Source organism: Geotrypetes seraphini, chromosome 8 (assembly GCF_902459505.1).
Source record: "Geotrypetes seraphini chromosome 8, aGeoSer1.1, whole genome shotgun sequence".
Taxonomy (NCBI): Eukaryota; Metazoa; Chordata; class Amphibia; order Gymnophiona; family Dermophiidae; genus Geotrypetes; species Geotrypetes seraphini.
Window position 1 is genome coordinate 124,224,046 of NC_047091.1, and position 17,221 is coordinate 124,241,266.

At 44.5% G+C, this 17,221-nt stretch overlaps 1 protein-coding gene across 1 annotated transcript in view; it reads left to right on the forward strand.

Moving 5' to 3' along the window:
* The window catches only part of STK11 (serine/threonine kinase 11), a 195,565-nt gene that overhangs the window by 65,361 nt on the left and 112,983 nt on the right, over positions 1–17,221 (forward strand). The window lies entirely within an intron of this gene.

Genomic DNA, 17,221 nt, shown 5'->3' on the forward strand with positions numbered 1-17,221 from the left:
AGAGGGTAGAAAGGCATTCACTCTTAGCATAAGCACTAGGGTTAATACTAAAGATATATTAGGTAATAATAATAAACTTTATTTGTATACCACCATACCAATGAGTTCTAGGCGGTTTACATCAAGAAAAGCTGGTCAATCAGCGAATCTTATAAATGCACCACTAAAAGAATTTAAAATATGAATTTATCAAACAAGTAGGTTTTCAGTATTTTTTTAAAAGCATGGTAAGATTGAGCTTGAGGAATTAAGATACTCCACCAGGTGTTCATTTTACTAGCCTGGAACGCTAAAGTTTGATCAAAAAATCTTGTATAATGACAAGCTTTAGGTGATGGAAATGCAAACCAATAAGATTTGTGTGTATTCACGTTTGTTCTATGAAATTTAAAATGAGAGACAAGATAAGCTGGAGCTAAACCGAATAATACTTTAAAGCATATGCAACCAAATTTGAATAAAACTCTTGCATCAAATGGTAACAGTGAAGGTGTCTATAATAAGAGCTAACATGATCATGTTTTTTCAGACCGAAGATCAAATGAACCACTGAGTTTTGTATTCTTAATCTGTTAATAATTTTTTTTATGAGATCCCAAATAAATTATGTTACAATAGTCCAAAGGGTAACATCCCTACTTCAGGAGGAGATAGAGCACAGAAGCTAAGAAAAAAGAGGACTAAATATAGTTAGTTAAGTAGACCCTTGAAGATAAAAAAGGGATAATGTATTGCTGCTCAAGGGCTTAGGCATGAAGTTCCTGTCATGGTACACACAAAACCAATTCATTTGGAGACATTTACATCATAGAATACCTAGTGGCCAGATTTAGGATTCACATTAGCTAGGCTTGCATGACCTCTTTGAAGTTTAACAGTGTGCACCCTATAGCTGTGCTTGCCTCCTTCTCTCCACTCTCTGTGAATGTATTCTGTTTGGTTATGAACTCTTTGCTACTGTCTTGAAACCTTTCTTGTCTTCATTTGGCAATTAATAAACTATTTAAAATCCAGATCTAGCTTTTGTCCCGCTGAGTGCTGATGGACACTTCTGGCATGTAGCAAAGTGCTCAGTTCTTGGTGCGTGCCCTATTAGGCTTGACTTGGCTTTGTGCACAATTATTACTTTCCACCATTTCTGAGAGTCTATTAATCCTGCACTCTACATCCTCCAGCATATTTCTATGTTAAAAGAGGCTGTTTTCCCCTCACCCCAACTTGGGGGATATCTGTTGTCTAATTATTTCACTTGGATATTTGTATTGATAACTTTTGTCCATCAAATTTAGGGTTAGATTTACTATTCTGCATTCTAGTGCAATAGGTATGTCATTCTGGACAATGGGTATTTTCGCCATGCAGAAGGAATCCACTCCAGGTTTTCAACTCCACCTCCTTCTTCTCCAGGGAGCTCTGCTGCCTCCTTCAGTTTTTTCCTTCTGCACGTGAGTAGGAAGTTGTCTTTCTAATCTGCTCTGTATATTTCTTTATTATTTTCAGTGGTTCTTTTGGTGCACCAGAGCTCTCCAGTGCGGGAGAAAGCTCTGCCTGCCTGGAGAAGAAACAGACTTGGCTCTGCAACCGGCAGGTTAATCCTTTGAGGACCTGCTTTGGCCAGCTTGCAGAAAACTTTGTGGAGTTCAGGGTCTGTATCCCTAGTTGCTTAGCTTGCCTGCTGATTTGCAGAGACTTGAGCGTGGGCTATTAGGCATCTGCAGGGGGGCATCAGGACCCTTCAGAGTGTCGGCTGCTATTTTGCCTCCCCTCTTTCATGCGCATGGTTCCATGGGGGTTGAGGATCAGACTAGAGAATGACACGGGGAAAAAATCTGTCCCCGTCACCGCCCCGTCCCCAGCCCACCATCCTCTGCACCGCCCCGTCACCGCCGTTCCATTCACCACCCCGTCACCGTCACCGCCACTGCCATCCCATTCACCGCCCCGTCACCGTCCCCGCAGCATCCATATAAGCCTTAGTACTCTAATATTTAGCGTATTCCATTCTTATAAATCAAAGTTCCTGCTGCTGAACTAGAGAAAGAGATGTTCAGCTGGCAGGGCTTTGTTTATAAATTTTTATTAACACAACTAATATACCACCATAATGTTTGCGACAGAGGACAAGTATGCAATAAATGCATTTTGCTGTTTCAATGCCAGTGCTCAGCAGAACAACAGACAGCAATATGGACATTCACCTTATGTAGTACTTTTTTAATATATAAAAATAGGCAAAATTAGTTGCTGTTTTATCATTATATTTTCTTGCCATTATAGTATTCTTCATTGATCATTTTTCCTTTTAAATTCAAAACAAATTCAACCTATCTTGTGTCCCAGCATGAATTCATGTTTCACTCAATTGGCTGTTTCAAGGGAATTAACCCTCCAACTTCCATTTGCAAAAATACCCAATGTTGTTCCTTCTATGAGCAATATTTAAATTATGAGGAACAACATTGGGTATTTTTGCTGAATTGTGTGACACCATTTGGGCTGAACATGAAGATTGAAAATGCCTGGTTAGCCCTGGACAGATGATTTGAACAGCCAGGAGCCTGTCCTGGCCATTTAAATCATTTTGAATATCTAGTCCAATGATAACAGAATTAGGGTGATTATAGAAACATAGAACTTTGTTGATCACTAAAAACAGAGGAGACTAAGGGTCTATCAAGCCCAGCATCCTGTCTTTGACACTGGCCAGTCTTGGTCTTTGGAACTGCCCATTGTGTCAGAAGCAATAGGGATTAAGTGACTTGCCCAGGGTCACAAGGAGTGTAGTGTAGCTCTAACCACTGGATTTAGAAGTTGGCTTCTTTTGGGATCTTTAACTCATCGTCGCTAGGACTCGAATCTGAGTCCGTGGCACCTAACACAGAATGGAATTAGTATGGCAAAGTAATGAAGAATGGTCCAGCAGCTCCCACCCTCCCTCCACCTCACCTTATATTCCTTCTGAGTTTTCCGGCTTCCTTTTTTCTGAGCCGCACGCGTTCAAAAATCCGTGCACGCGCGGCTGCGCGAGTCAATCAAACTTCTCCTCTCCTGCAACTTCCTGTTTCCGGTTGCGTCAGAGGAGAAGATTGATTGACTCGCGCAGCCGCGCGTGCACGGATTTTTGAACGCGTGCGGCTCGGAAAAAAGGAAGCCGGAAAACTCAAAATTTAAGGTGAGGTGGAGGGAGGGAGCTGGCTAAATGCTACGGGTGGGCGGTGGCTGCGGGGACCGCGCGATCCTTGATACCTCACTGCGGAGACAAGACCATTCACCGCTCCACGGGGCGGTGAATGGCCTTGTCCCCGTCCCCGCAGCGACTGCTTTTTTTCTTTCACCATTCCGGCGGGTTACCCGCGGCTAAAGGCGGTAGCCGCGGGTAAACCGCCACCGTGTCATTCTCTAGATCAGACTAACTGGCAGCCTGAAGATCTCGGTGTTTGGAGGACTTGATAATTGAGGCAAGGTCTCTTCTCTCAGATTCAGCTACGAGTTAAAGCTGAGGCTGGCTGCAGCAAATTCAGAGCACATGGCACAGGCATATGGTCTATGGGCAAAATCTGGGGGGGGGGGGCTCTGAAAAAAACCTATTTTGGGAGGTTTCCCCACCTCTAAAATCCTGAAGGTTTTTTCCCCACCTCTAAATCCTGTTTTCAGAGTTTTAAATAAAATTTTTGTTAGTGTTTTTTGATCTATTTTTGGCACTAAAACACTGCTGCTGCCGCCATCTTGGCTTTCGTAATTTTTTTTCCAATGTTCTCCAGATCATTCAAATCACCTCATTTTGCCTCAGAAATGGCAAGGATGGAGTCCATAGGCTTTTTTACTCCTAATTCATGCCAGATTTGCACTGGATGAAGACTGGTGGAGTGCTGTGCAGCACATAAAGGGGAAGCAGGAGTATCTGACTTAGCCTCCTCTTTAGTCTCTAGGGCTGAGGACATTTGGGTGGGGTGCTGTTTCCTGGGAGAAAATCCCTCTCAGAACCCCAGACCAGTGGCATACCTAAGCGTAAGAGTGGGGAAGCTGCAAAGCCCAAGAGGTGTAAGGTACAGTTACCTAATGGAGACTCAAGAGCTGCCTAGTACAGGCTTTTCTCCTGAATTTGTTAATTTGATGTGGAGAGCCTATTTAGATAGCCAGGATCCTCATAGAAGATATGGCAGTGAGCAAGGGGTCACACAAGAGGGCTTGGGCTCCCAGGGTGCATCAGAGTCCTTGGCAGATCATTTTTTTCAATGGAAGGCATCCTTCTTTTATCAGGCTCCTTTAATAAGATCAGTAGGTCAATATACTGTTTTTAGAAAACTTTTAAAGATATTCTTGTTTAAAAAAATTTCATCTTGAAATTTATTATCTTCAACTGTTAATGTTCTATTTGAATATTGTCATTGCATTATATTTAGCTGGGTTTGTTTTCAGTAATAGAAATATAGTATCTTCCATGAACACATAAGGGCTTTGGTGAAATATAAGCCAGAATGTAATTTAATGGTCCTTAGCAGAAGCTGTCCAGGACTCTGGGGACCTTTCTGACAGCATTCCTCCAAGCAGGTCTCGACAAAGGCCTAACAGTGGCATTTCTCAGAGTCTAAGTGGTGGGCCTTTCATGCTTCAGAGGCCATGAATGTAAAACTCCTCTGGCTTCGCATCCAGACATAGCCAGATTTATAAAGGGTGCACCGAGGCTCAAACCACTGGTAAAACAACAGTTTCCATTGTAGAACCTTATGGTTTTGCAAGGCCTCAGGCTCCATATGAGCCTATTCAGGAGGCATCCTCGTTGGATCTTACCATCAAATCCATTTCTCTCATGGCCGTTATGTCAGCAAGATGGATCTCGGAGCTGCAGGCCCTGTCATACAGGGAGCTCCTCAGGATCATGGAAGAGGGAGTGTCCTTCCATATGGTTCCGGTTTTACCCTTTTCCCTTCTCTGGAAAAAATTTGGTTCTGTATTAATAATACCTTTTAAGTTTTTAAACATCTGTATCTCCCCTGTCCCTCCTGTCCTCTAGTATACATATTCACATTTTCCAGTCTCTTGTACGCCTTTTGACTCCAACCCCTTACCATTTTCATCGCCTTCCTGTGGACCACTTCAAGTCATCTTATATCCTTTGCCATATGCAGTCTCCAAAATTGGACACAATACTCCCAAGTGGAGCCTCTCCAACAACTTGTACAGGTAGCACCTCCTTTCTTTCTGCTGGTTATGCCTCTCTCTATATAGTCCGTCATCCTTCTAGCTACAGCTACTGTCTTGTTGCACTGTTGCTTTGCCTTCAGATCCTCGGACACTATCACCCCAAGGTCCCTCTCCACATCTGTGCATGTCAGCCTTCTGCCTCCTAGTACGTACTGCTCCCTCGGATTTCTGCTCCTCAAATTCATCACTGCACATCTTTGCATTGAATTTTAGTTGCCAGACATTAGACCATCCTGTTTTCATATTTTTCATTCTGGAGTGTCCGCTCTGTTACAAATCCGCAAAAAAGGCAAACCTTACCATCTAACCTTCAGCAATGTTGCTCACAAATATATTGAACAGAATTGGCCCCAGCACTGATCCCTGAGGCACTCCACTACTCACCTTTCCTTCCTCCAAGCGACTTCCATTAACCACCACCCTTTGGCGTCTGTCCGTCAACCAGTTTCTAATCCAGGTCACCACTTTAGGCCTAAATTTCAGCTTGTCAGGTTTATTCAAGAGCCTCCTATGAGGAGCTGAATCATAGGCATTGCTGTAATCTAAGTAAATTATATCTAGTTCATGTCCTCAATCCATTTCTCTGGTTGTCCAGTCAAATAATTCAATCAGATTTGTTTGGCACTGCTTATCTTTAGTAAAGCCATATATTGCCTGTACCAAGCAAATTTCCTTGAAAAGTCTCCTTGAAAGCGCATTCCACAAGAAGCGTAACCTCTTCGTGGGTGAAAGCTCGGAGAGTTTCGCCCAGGGAGATTTGTAGGGCAGCGATCTGGTCCACTCTGCACACATTCTCCAAGTTCTACAGAGTGGACATGACAGCACAGGAGGGACACCATCTTTGGGTCCTCATTGTTACAAGCAGTCACAGAGGTACCGCCCTAGATTTCTGGGACTGCTTTTTTTATGTCCCTGCTGTCCAGAATGACATACCTATTGCACTAGTAATGTGATTTAATTTTGAACTATTCCCGAAAACTAACTTCCCTTGGAGGTGATGGATTCTCTCTTCCCATATTGTGGACTTTGATATTGGTTTCTAATGTGGAATTATTTCATAATTTGTTTTACTTGTTTCTTATTTCAATTGTTTATTTCTAGTTAAATTGTTGTTTAACAAAGTAAAAGTATAAATAAAAGAAAAAGAAAAAAAAAAGGTTCTTACCTTGCTACTATCTTTTCTAATAGATAGGTGTGTCATTTTGGAACCTTGCCCCCTATCAGTTATTTCTCCACTTGCCCACTGTCTCAGTCGTACAGTCAAAACTTAGATTTTTATGTTAGTTGGACCTTAAGGGTGTAAAGAATCTATTGCTATAATTCATTGGGGGAATGTTTGAGCTCCATAAATGTTTCTAGTTTGTATGGTTATTTCGATGTTTGAATTGTCCAATTAAAATGTTTAACATGTCTGTTATACTTTCAGAGCAGAACTAATTTGTGGAGTCTCCCCATATCTCCTCTTATCTGTTCTTATTTCATCTGCTTTGGTACAAACTGAAGGGCCCTCTGGAGAAGGAGGTGGAGTTGAAAACCTGGAGTGGATTCCTTCTGCACGACTCGCGAGCATGGGAAGATTACCCTACTGTCCAGAATGACACACCTATCTAATAGAAAAAATATTAGCAAGGTAAGAACCTAATCTCTTTTTATTGCACTTTAATGCATACTAATATGTGATTAATAGCAATAGCAAGTTAATAGACCTTAAACAAGACATTAAGGGCAAGATCTATGATCTGTGAACACTCAATGCAAAGTACAGTGGTACCTTGTTTTGCGAGCATAATTCGTTCCAGAAGCATGCTTGTAATCCAAAGCGCTCGTATATCGAAGCAAATTCCCCCATAGGAAATAATGGAAACTTGGACAATTTGTTCCACATCTCAAAAACTTTAATCGAAAATACAGTACTGTACGTACTTGTATTGCAAGATCTCACTCGTTTTGAACAGTCACTACACTGCGGGTGAATTGGGCGTGATGCTTTTATTATGTTCAGCCATTCTCAGCGTGAGATGTGCGTATGTTGTGCGCGCTTGAACTGCGGGTGCATGTATTTATGTTCAGACGCGATCAGTGATGTGACGCACGTTTGTTGTGCATATTTGATATGACGCACGTATATGTGCACTTACTGCAAGACAATGCTCATTTATCGAGTTAAAATTTAAGAAAATGTTTTGCTCCTCTTGCAAAACACTTTTAACACACGTTATCCCAGGACAAGCAGGCAGCCTATTCTCACATATGGGTGACGTCATCAACGGAGCCCAGATGCGGAAGCCTTGCAAGCAGACTTGCTTATAGAAACTAGAAGTTTCGAGTCAGCCGCACCGCCCATGCGTGAGTGCCTTCCCGCCCAGTGTAGGGTGCATCTCCTCAGTTTTCCACGGAGCCGAGAAGTCCGTCTTTGACTCTGCGTCTAACTTTTTCAACTTCGTGCCTTCTCTCACCGTAGTTTGTGTTATTTTCTTCACAAATCGCTGTACTTTAATTATTTTATTTCTAGTTTAAAAAAAAAAAATTATTTCTTCCGTTCGGCTGCCAGGGCAGGCTGCTCGGCCGCAGCCCAGGGGCTTCGACCTTGTAGCGGCTGTTTTTCCTTCTATGTCCCGGCCAGCGACAGGCTTTAAGAAGTGTAGCCAGTGTCAGCGTGCGATTTCTCTCACTGACCCACACAGCAGGTGCCTCAAGTCGTGCAAACGCTGTGCTACTCAACCTCAAGCCCTTAAACGTCTACTTTCAGTGGAGAAGCTCTTCCAGATGGATTTGACCACTTCTTCGACTCCGAAGGCGATCTCAGTCTCGCCTTCGACCGAGGCCCCTCCTTCCTCCACTGCTTCAACCTCGAGCCTCATCAGACCTTCTTCGTTTGCAGTAGCTCTTTCCTCGATGACGTCTACTGTATCTCCTCCTGTATCCTCAGGTCAGATAGTTCAGCAGACAGGTCCACCGGTGGTGCTTAAGGTGCCTAAGACTTCTAAGTCGAAGCACATTTTCACTGCCTCAGTGGAACTTCCAGCCAAGGCAGGTGGTACGGTTTCAGACGCGGATCCATCCTTGCCGGCTTCTTTCCAGACCATGTTAGAGCAACAATTTGTTCAATTTCTCACCAAAATGGGACCGAAGCTAGCTACTCTAATCCAGCCTGGGCATTCTGCGGACTCCCGTGAGGTCGAGGCTCTTCCTATGCCTCAGTCTGAGTCTACACACTCTATGCAGGGAGCAGAGTCTCTGCGAGTGTCTGGTCTAGCATCAAAGCACGTCAAGCAAGGAGCAGATTCTTTGCAAGTGCATCGGCAGGAATCCTCACATTCCATACAAGGAGTAGAGTCTTTGGGAGTGCATCGAGGTTCCTCCATCAAGCCTCTGGAGCTTCGATCCACAGCCTCCAGTCCTATCCATTCTTTGGTGGCATCGGCTGCTTCCCTCTCCGGGGCGAAGTCTCCTCGATCTTTGAGATCTGCTTCCAAGCACCGCTCTCACCGTCAATCGAGACCTTCATTGAGGCATCCTTCCAGGCATAGTTCTTCTAAGGAGTGTCCTTCTTCAACTAAGCCTTGATCTACACCTACTTCTACTAGTCCGCCGACTCCTCGTTCGAGATCTCTACTTCCACACCTCGAAGACTCAGCGATTTCCATTGTCTCATCCAAGTCTCCCTATTCTTTTGATGCCTTTTTTCCAGCCGAAGCTTCATCTTCGACCCAGGCTACCTCGACGACTTTGAGTCCTTCGAGTCCTTCTTGAGGCAAGGCATTACCGGATCAGCTATCTTTCTCCTCTTTTCTTCGTCAGATGGCTGTGGACTTGGACCTTCAATTGGACGCTGGTTCCAAATACTCTAAGGAGTATCTCGAAGTCATGCATCTTCCTCAACCTTCAGCAGAGTCACTTAAGCTTACTATTCACAAGTTTTTGTCTCAAACTTACCAGATGCCTGGAGACTCCTTATGCAATTCCAGCTGTTCCAGGCAAATTAGACTCCAGATATAAAACTCTCCATTGTAAGGGATTTGAGAATTCACAGTTATCTCACCAATCCCTACTTGTGGAGTCTTCCTTAAAAAGATCACATCCTTCCAAAGTTTATGCTACTGTTCCTCCTGGAAGAGAAGGGAAAACTATGGTCAAATTTGGACGTCACATCTATCAAAATGCTATGATGTCCTCTAAAGTCCTCAATTACAATTTCCATTTTGTCACTTATTTTGAGTTCCTCATTGCTCTTTTGCCTAAATTTCTTACTTATTTAGATACTCAAAAGCACTTTGAATTTCAAGAAGTCATCGCTTCTCTATCACAACTCAGATTACATCTACTTCAGTCTTCTTATGATGGATGCCTTTGAGTTGTCTGCCCGGGCAGCAGCTTGTTCTATAGCAATGCGCTGCCTTGCCTGGCTTCGTACCATTGACATGGGTCCTAATCTTCAGAACCGCTCGGCTAATATTCCTTGTGCAGGCAATGACCTCTTCGATAAATCTATCGAGGCAGCCACCAAGAAATTGTCTGAACGTGAAAAATCCTTTGCTTCTATTGTCAGACCTAAGCCAAAGCCAGCTCCTGCCAAGCCTACACGTCCTCCTCCCATTTACCAGAGGTGTTTTACTCTGAGGACAGCTCCTTACACTCGCCCTCCTCCTAAGAAACAGCAGACTCAGAAGCAACAGAAATCTCAACCTTCTGCTGCACCTAAGGCTACGCAGCCTTTTTGACAGTTTAAAACAGAGCATAACTTCACCGTTCTGTCTCTGTCCTCTCTTCCCCCCCATTGGAGGTCGTCTCCATCATTTTTACCACCGATGGCAGACGATTACATCCGACCTCTGGGTGCTGTCCATCATCAGGGAAGTATACTCTCTTCATTTCACTCGGGTTCCACCAGAGCTTCCTCCAAGAGAGTATCTTTCCAGTCCATCCCAGACTGCCCTTCTTCTTCAGAAAGCTCAAGCTCTGCTTCGTCTCCATGCCATCGAACCAGTTCCTTTGGAACAGCAGAACAATGGGTTTTACTACCGTTACTTCCTTGTTCCGAAGAAGATGGGCGATCTGCGACCCATTCTGGATCTCAGGGCTCTCAACAAATTTTTAGTCAAAGAAAAATTTTGAATGTTGTCTCTAGCATCCCTTTATCCCCTTCTAGATCAGAACGACTGGTTATGCTCTCTGGATCTCAAGGAGGCCTACACTCATATTCCCATTCATCCGGCCTCCTGTCAGTATCTCAGATTTCGGGTGGGGAATCTGCATTATCAATACAGAGTGTTGCCCTTTGGCTTGGCTTCATCTCCCAGAGTGTTCACCAAGTGCCTGATAGTGGTAGCAGCAGCTCTACAGAATCATGGTCTTCAGATATTTCCCTACCTGGACGACTGGCTCATCAAAGATTCAACATCTCAGGGGGTTATTGTAGCGACCCAACGGACTATGTAGTTCCTACAAAGTTTGGGATTCGAAATCAACTTTCCCAAATCTCAACTTCAGCCTTCACAGAATCTACAATTCATTGGAGCTGTTCTGGATACTGTCCAGCTCAGAGCATTCCTTGTCTGGAAGCTCTCCTTCAACTCTGTCATACAGTGTTTTCCCGCTCTTCCATCTCAGCGAGACACATGATGGTACTCCTAGGTCACATGGCCTCCACAGTACACGTGACTCCTTTTGCCAGACTTCACCTCAGAATTCCTCAGTGGACCCTGGCATCTCAATGGACACAGGTTTGCAACCCACTTTCTCGACATATCACAGTCACTCCTTCATTGAAGCAGTCTCTCCTTTGGTGAATGCTCTCTTCCAATCTCTCCAGAGGCTTGCTTTTTCAAACGCCCCCCATCAGAAGATCCTCACGACAGATTCTTCGACCTACGCTTGGGGCGCTCATTTCGATGGTCTCCGTACACAAGGCCACTGGCCAGTACGGATCGTCGGTGTCGCATTAATCTGTTGGAACTCAGAGCGATTTTCAAGGCTCTCAACGCTTTTCAACATCTTCTTCATGACCAGGTAGTCCTCATTCGGACGGACAACCAGGTCACCATGTATTATGTCAACAAACAGGGGGGGGACAGGATCTTCCTCCCTTTGTCAAGAAGCTCTGAAGGTTTGGGACTGGGCAATCCGCCACAACACCTTCCTCAAAGCTGTCTACATCCAAGGGGCGAAAAATTGCCTGGCGGACAACTTGAGTCGTCTTCTGCAACCTCACGAATGGACACTCCATTCCTCGCCTCTTCATAATATTTTTTCACAGTTGGGAAAGCCTCAGATGAATCTCTTTACAACTCCCCACAACCACAAACTGCCTCAGTTCTGCTCCAGGATATATTCTCCTCATCGCCTCGAGGCAGATGCTTTTCTTCTGGAATGGACGAATCTCTTCCGGTATGCATTCCCTCCATTCCCTCTCATTCTCAAGACTCTGGTCAAGTTGAAGAACGATCATGCCACCATGATTCTGATTGCTCCTCGGTGGCCGAAACAACCTTGGTACTCCCTTCTACTTCAACTCAACAGCAGGAACCATACCGTCTACCAGTTTTTCCATCTCTGCTTACACAGAGTCTGGGATCTCTGCTTCATCCCAACCTGCAGTCTCTACACCTTACAGCTTGATACCTCTCAACATGACTCCTCTTCAGTTTTCTCAACCTGTCAGAGACATTTTGGAGGCTTCTAGGAAACCTACCACTAGACAATGCTATCATCAAAAATGGACTAGATTTTCTATGTGGTGTTTTTCTCATGATAGGGAACCTCAACATTCCTCCTTATCTTCTGTTTTGGATTACCTTTTGCACTTATCCACTTCTGGCCTCAAGTCTACATCGATCCAAGTCCATCTCAGTGCAATTGCGGCTTTCCATCAGCCTATTGAAGGGAAACCTCTCTCTGCTCATCTGGTGGTTTCCAGATTCATGAAAGGACTTTTCAGTGTCAAACCTCCTTTCAAACTGCCTCCTGTGGTTTGGGACCTCAATGTTGTTCTTGCTCAATTGATGAAGGCTCCATTTGAACCAATGTTTACGGCTCATCTAAAATACCTCACTTGGAAAGTGGTGTTTCTCATTGCCCTCACTTCTGCTCGAAGAGTCAGTGAGCTGCAAGCTTTAGTTGCGATCCACCTTTCACTGTGTTCCATCATGACAAGGTGGTCCTCCGTACTCATCTTAAATTCCTCCCTAAAGTGGTTTCAGAATTTCATCTCAACCAATCCATTGTTCTTCCAGTGTTCCTTCCAAAGCCTCATTCTCATCCTGGAGAATCAGCTCTTCATACTCTGGACTATAAAAGTGCTTTGGCCTTCTATTTGGAACACACCAAACCACACAGAACTGCTCCTCAACTTTTTGTTTCCTTTGATCCAAACAAGTTGGGACACCTGATCTCTAAGTGTACCATCTCCAACTGGATGGCTGCTTGTATCTCTTTCTGCTATGCCCAGGTTGGATTACACCTACACAGTAGAGTCACAGCCCATAAAATCAGAGCTATGGCAGCTTCAGTAGCTTTCCTCAGATCTACACCTACTAAGGAAATTTGCAAGACTGCTACTTGGTCCTCGGTTCACACTTTCACTTCTCACTATTGTCTGGATGTTTTCTCCAGACGGGATGGCCATTTTGGCCAGAGAGTATTACAAAATTTATTCTCCTAAATTGCCAACACTCCCACCATCCTATTCTGGTTAGCTTGGAGGTCACCCATATGTGAGAATAGGCTGCCTGCTTGTCCTGGGATAAAGCACAGGTGTTATCCAGGGACAGCAGGCAGCTATTCTCACAACCCACCCACCTCCCTTGGTTGGCTTTCTCTGGTAGCTATCTGAACTGAGGAGATGCGCCCTACGCCTGGCGGGAAGGCACTCGCGCATATGCGGTGTGGCTGACTCAAAACTTCTAGTCTGCTTATGAAGCTTCCGCTTCCGGGCTCCGTTGATGATGTCACCCATACGTGAGAATAGCTGCCTGCTGTCCCTGGATAACACCTGTAAACGGTAAGTAACTGTGCTCTACTTGCTATTCAAGGTTTGACTGTACAAGTTAACAGAAAGTATAATACAAATAACATTATCTACATAAAAGCAAAATAAAAATATCAGTTGTATTATCAGTTAAGGATAAACCTAAGGAAAGAACCATATTTTGACCTTTGTCCTTAAGGCAAGTAGTTTAGTAAAAGATCTAATGGGATATCATTCCATACATGCAGTGAAACAAACATAGCTTGAGGTCAGACAGTACTAATAGTGGTACATAATGGAAGGATTTGAAAGTCTTCTCAGGTTATCACATTACAAGCTCTCCCAAATTCCTTAGTCTCATTTGATACAATGCAGATTCCTCAGACCTGGCATCATGGGATAGCAAAAGTCGGTTCCTTCTATTATTTGAATCAGATTAAATTAACTTGTTTCTTCTTTGATATTACTGGAAAATAGACAACCTGGTATTGTCCTAGGTTCCAAATGCTGAAGTTGCCGTCCAAGCAAGAAATAGTTAATGCAGACATAGACATAGTAGCAATATCCGAAACATGGTTCACAGACTCTCATGGGTGGGATATAACTATACCAGGGTACAACCTGATTAGACAAGATAGAGAGGGTAAGTTAGGTGATGGGGTAGCACTTTATATCAAAGAAAACATTAAGACAACCAGGATCACAGATGTCAAGTATACTGGGGAATCCATCTGGGTAAACTTGGCCAGAGGTGGAGAAAAATGCCTGTACCTTGGTGTGGTATACAGACCTCCGAGACAATCGGAGGAAAAGGACGCAGAATTAATTGAAGACATTGAGAATATCACCTTACGGGGGGAGGCTGTTCTATTAGGAGACTTCAACATGCCTGATGTAGACTGGAACACACTATCGGCGACAACTTGTGACAGCAGGAGGATATTAACGTCCATGAAGGGAGTGCGGCTCAAACAAATGGTACTAGAGCCCACTAGGGCCCAGGCCATCCTGGACCTGATACTTACGAATGGGGAAAGCGTTTCGGACGTCTCGGTGGGAGAGACGCTAGCCACCAGTGACCATAACATGGTATGGTTTAACCTTAAGAAAGGCTTCCCTAGATCATAAACAAAAACAAGGGTACTCAATTTCAGGGGCACTGACTTCGCACGCATGGGAGATTTCGTCTACCAGACGCTGCAGGTTCAAGAAGTAACTGATAATGTGGAAGCTATGTGGTCGACCTTGAAATCGATCCTTCATGAGGCAACTATCCGCTACATAAAATCGGTAACCAAACAACAAAGAAAAAGGAAACCCCAATGGTTCACAGATGAGGTATCATACCTCGTCAAGGAGAAGAAAAGACCATTTCTATCATACAAACGCATGGGGGAAAAAGAAGCAAACATTGAATACAAGACAAAGTCTGCAGCGGTCAAAACAGCAGTCAGGGAGGCCAAACTTCGTATGGAAGAAACTCTAGCGAAGAACATCAAGAAAGGGGACAAATCCTTCTTCAGATACATTAGCGACAGGAAAAAGAACACAAACGGGATAGTACGCCTTAGAACGCCAGATGGGAATTATGTGGAAACTGATTCCGATAAAGCCAAACTACTGAATGATTACTTCTGTTCAATCTTTACCTGCGAGGCACCAGGGCACGGGCCTCGGCTGGATGCAAAGCAAAGCATGGATGACCCATTTCAGAAGTTTGAGTTCACACCAGCTGATGTTTACAAAGAACTGTCAATACTCAAGGTGAACAAAGCCATGGGACCGGACAATCTGCACCCAAGAGTGCTCAGAGAGCTATGTGATGTTTTGGCGGAACCGTTAGCCATGCTCTTCAATCTCTCCCTAAGTACAGGGAGAGTCCCCCTGGACTGGAAAACTGCCAATGTTGTTCCTCTGCACAAAAAGGGTTGCAGAGCGGAGGCTGCAAATTACAGACCAGTAAGTCTCACATCAATAGTGTGTAAACTCATGGAAACTCTACTTAAAGGGAAATTGGACACAATATTGGATGAGGGGAATCTGAGGGATCCCTGTCAACATGGATTCACTAGGGGCAAGTCATGCCAATCCAATCTTATCAGCTTCTTTGACTGGGTGACAGGAAAGCTAGACTCGGGAAAGTCTCTGGACATAGTGTACTTGGATTTCAGTAAAGCGTTTGACAGTGTCCCACACCGTAGACTATTAAACAAGATGAAATCGATGGGGTTAGGTGAGAAACTAACGGCATGGGTCAATGATTGGCTGAGTGGAAGTCTTCAGAGGGTGGTGGTCAATGGCACCCTCTCTAAGACATCGGAGGTGACTAGCGGAGTGCCGCAGGGCTCAGTCCTAGGACCATCCCTTTTTAACATATTCATAAGGGACTTGACCCGAGGGCTTCAGGGAAAGTAGCGCTGTTTGCCGACGACGCCAAACTGTGTAATATAGTAGGTGAAAGCGATCTCATGGATGGTATGGCGCAGGATCTGATCAAGTTGGAAAACTGGTCCTCAACATGGCAGCTGGGCTTCAACGCCAAGAAGTGTAAGGTGATGCATCTCGGCAGCAGAAATCCATGTAGAACATACACCTTGAATGGAGAAATACTAGCTACGACCTCAGAAGAACGGGACTTGGGAGTAATCATCAGTGCAGACATGAAGGCTGCCAAACAAGTAGAGAAGGCCTCATACAAGGCAAGGCGGATGACGGGATGTATCAATAGAAGCTTCGTCAGCCGTAAACCTGAAGTCATAATGCCACTGTACAGAACCATGGTGAGACCTCATCTGGAGTACTGTGTGCAATTCTGGAGGCCACATTACCGTAAAGATGTACTTCGAGCTGAGTCTGGCCACTAGGATGATCTCTGGACTCAAGGTTCTCTCATACGAGGAAATACTGGGCAAGTTGCAGCTCTACTCTCTAGAGGAGCGCAGGGAGAGGGGTGACATGATTGAGACATTTAAGTACGTCACAGGTCGTGTCGAGGTGGAAAACAACATATTCTTTCCTAAGGGACCTTCAGTCACAAGAGGGCACCCGCTCAAACTCAGAGGAGGGAGATTTGGTGGTGACACCAGGAAGTATTTCTTTACAGAAAGGGTGGTGAATCACTGGAACAAACTACCGGTGCAGGTGATCAAGGCCACTAGCATGCTCGACTTTAAGAATAAATGGGACATCCACGTGGGATCTCTACGTGGGTCGAGCAGCACTCTGACTTAATGGGGTGGGACAGTAGAGTGGGCAGACTTGATGGGCTATAGCCCTTTTCTGCCGTCATCTTTCTATGTTTCTATGTTTCTAAGTTCTCTCCAGCCTATTCAACCATTCTGTTTGCAGGATATCTTCCATAAGACTGGCCAGTAACATCTTCATGTTTCAATTTAGTGGAGTTCCCATTGATGCCCTTCCCATCCCATTTTATGCCAAATCACCACATATGAGACACAGACCGTGCAAGTCTGCCAGTACCTACCTTAGTTCTTTAATTTCTGTTCTGAAAAGGCCACAGTTGACAGACAGATCAAGTGAAGCTGAATAAAGCCATCCCTGAAATGAGGCATGAACAGGATGTAATGAAATGAGACATGGCAGGATGTAAGATTATTCCCTAATTCTCTCTCTCTGCACCTAGAAGATCAGGAAGAATAGTTAAACCACTCACCTCCAATTACTCAATTACTTATGTTCTTCATAAGTAACTTTTAAAACAAAATTTGGAGAGAGAATTATTTTGGTCCTTTTGGCAAATAAAAACTTATATAGAGGAGGACCTCTTTTCTCAGACCAGACCAATAGTGCTTGTGTGGTCATTGGGGATACCTAGTGGCCAGATTCTGGAGGAAGTTGCAGTTTATTCTTGGTTGAGGTTAGATAATGACATGACAAAATTTGGCTCCTTCCCCATGTGCTCGGTTTGATCTTGAGAGTTGCGCAGGGACAGAAATCTCACCCGTCCCCACCAGAATTCTGTCCATGCCCGCCCATTCTCACCAGAATCTCCTCCGTCCCCGCCAGAATTCTGCCCATCCCCGCCCGTTC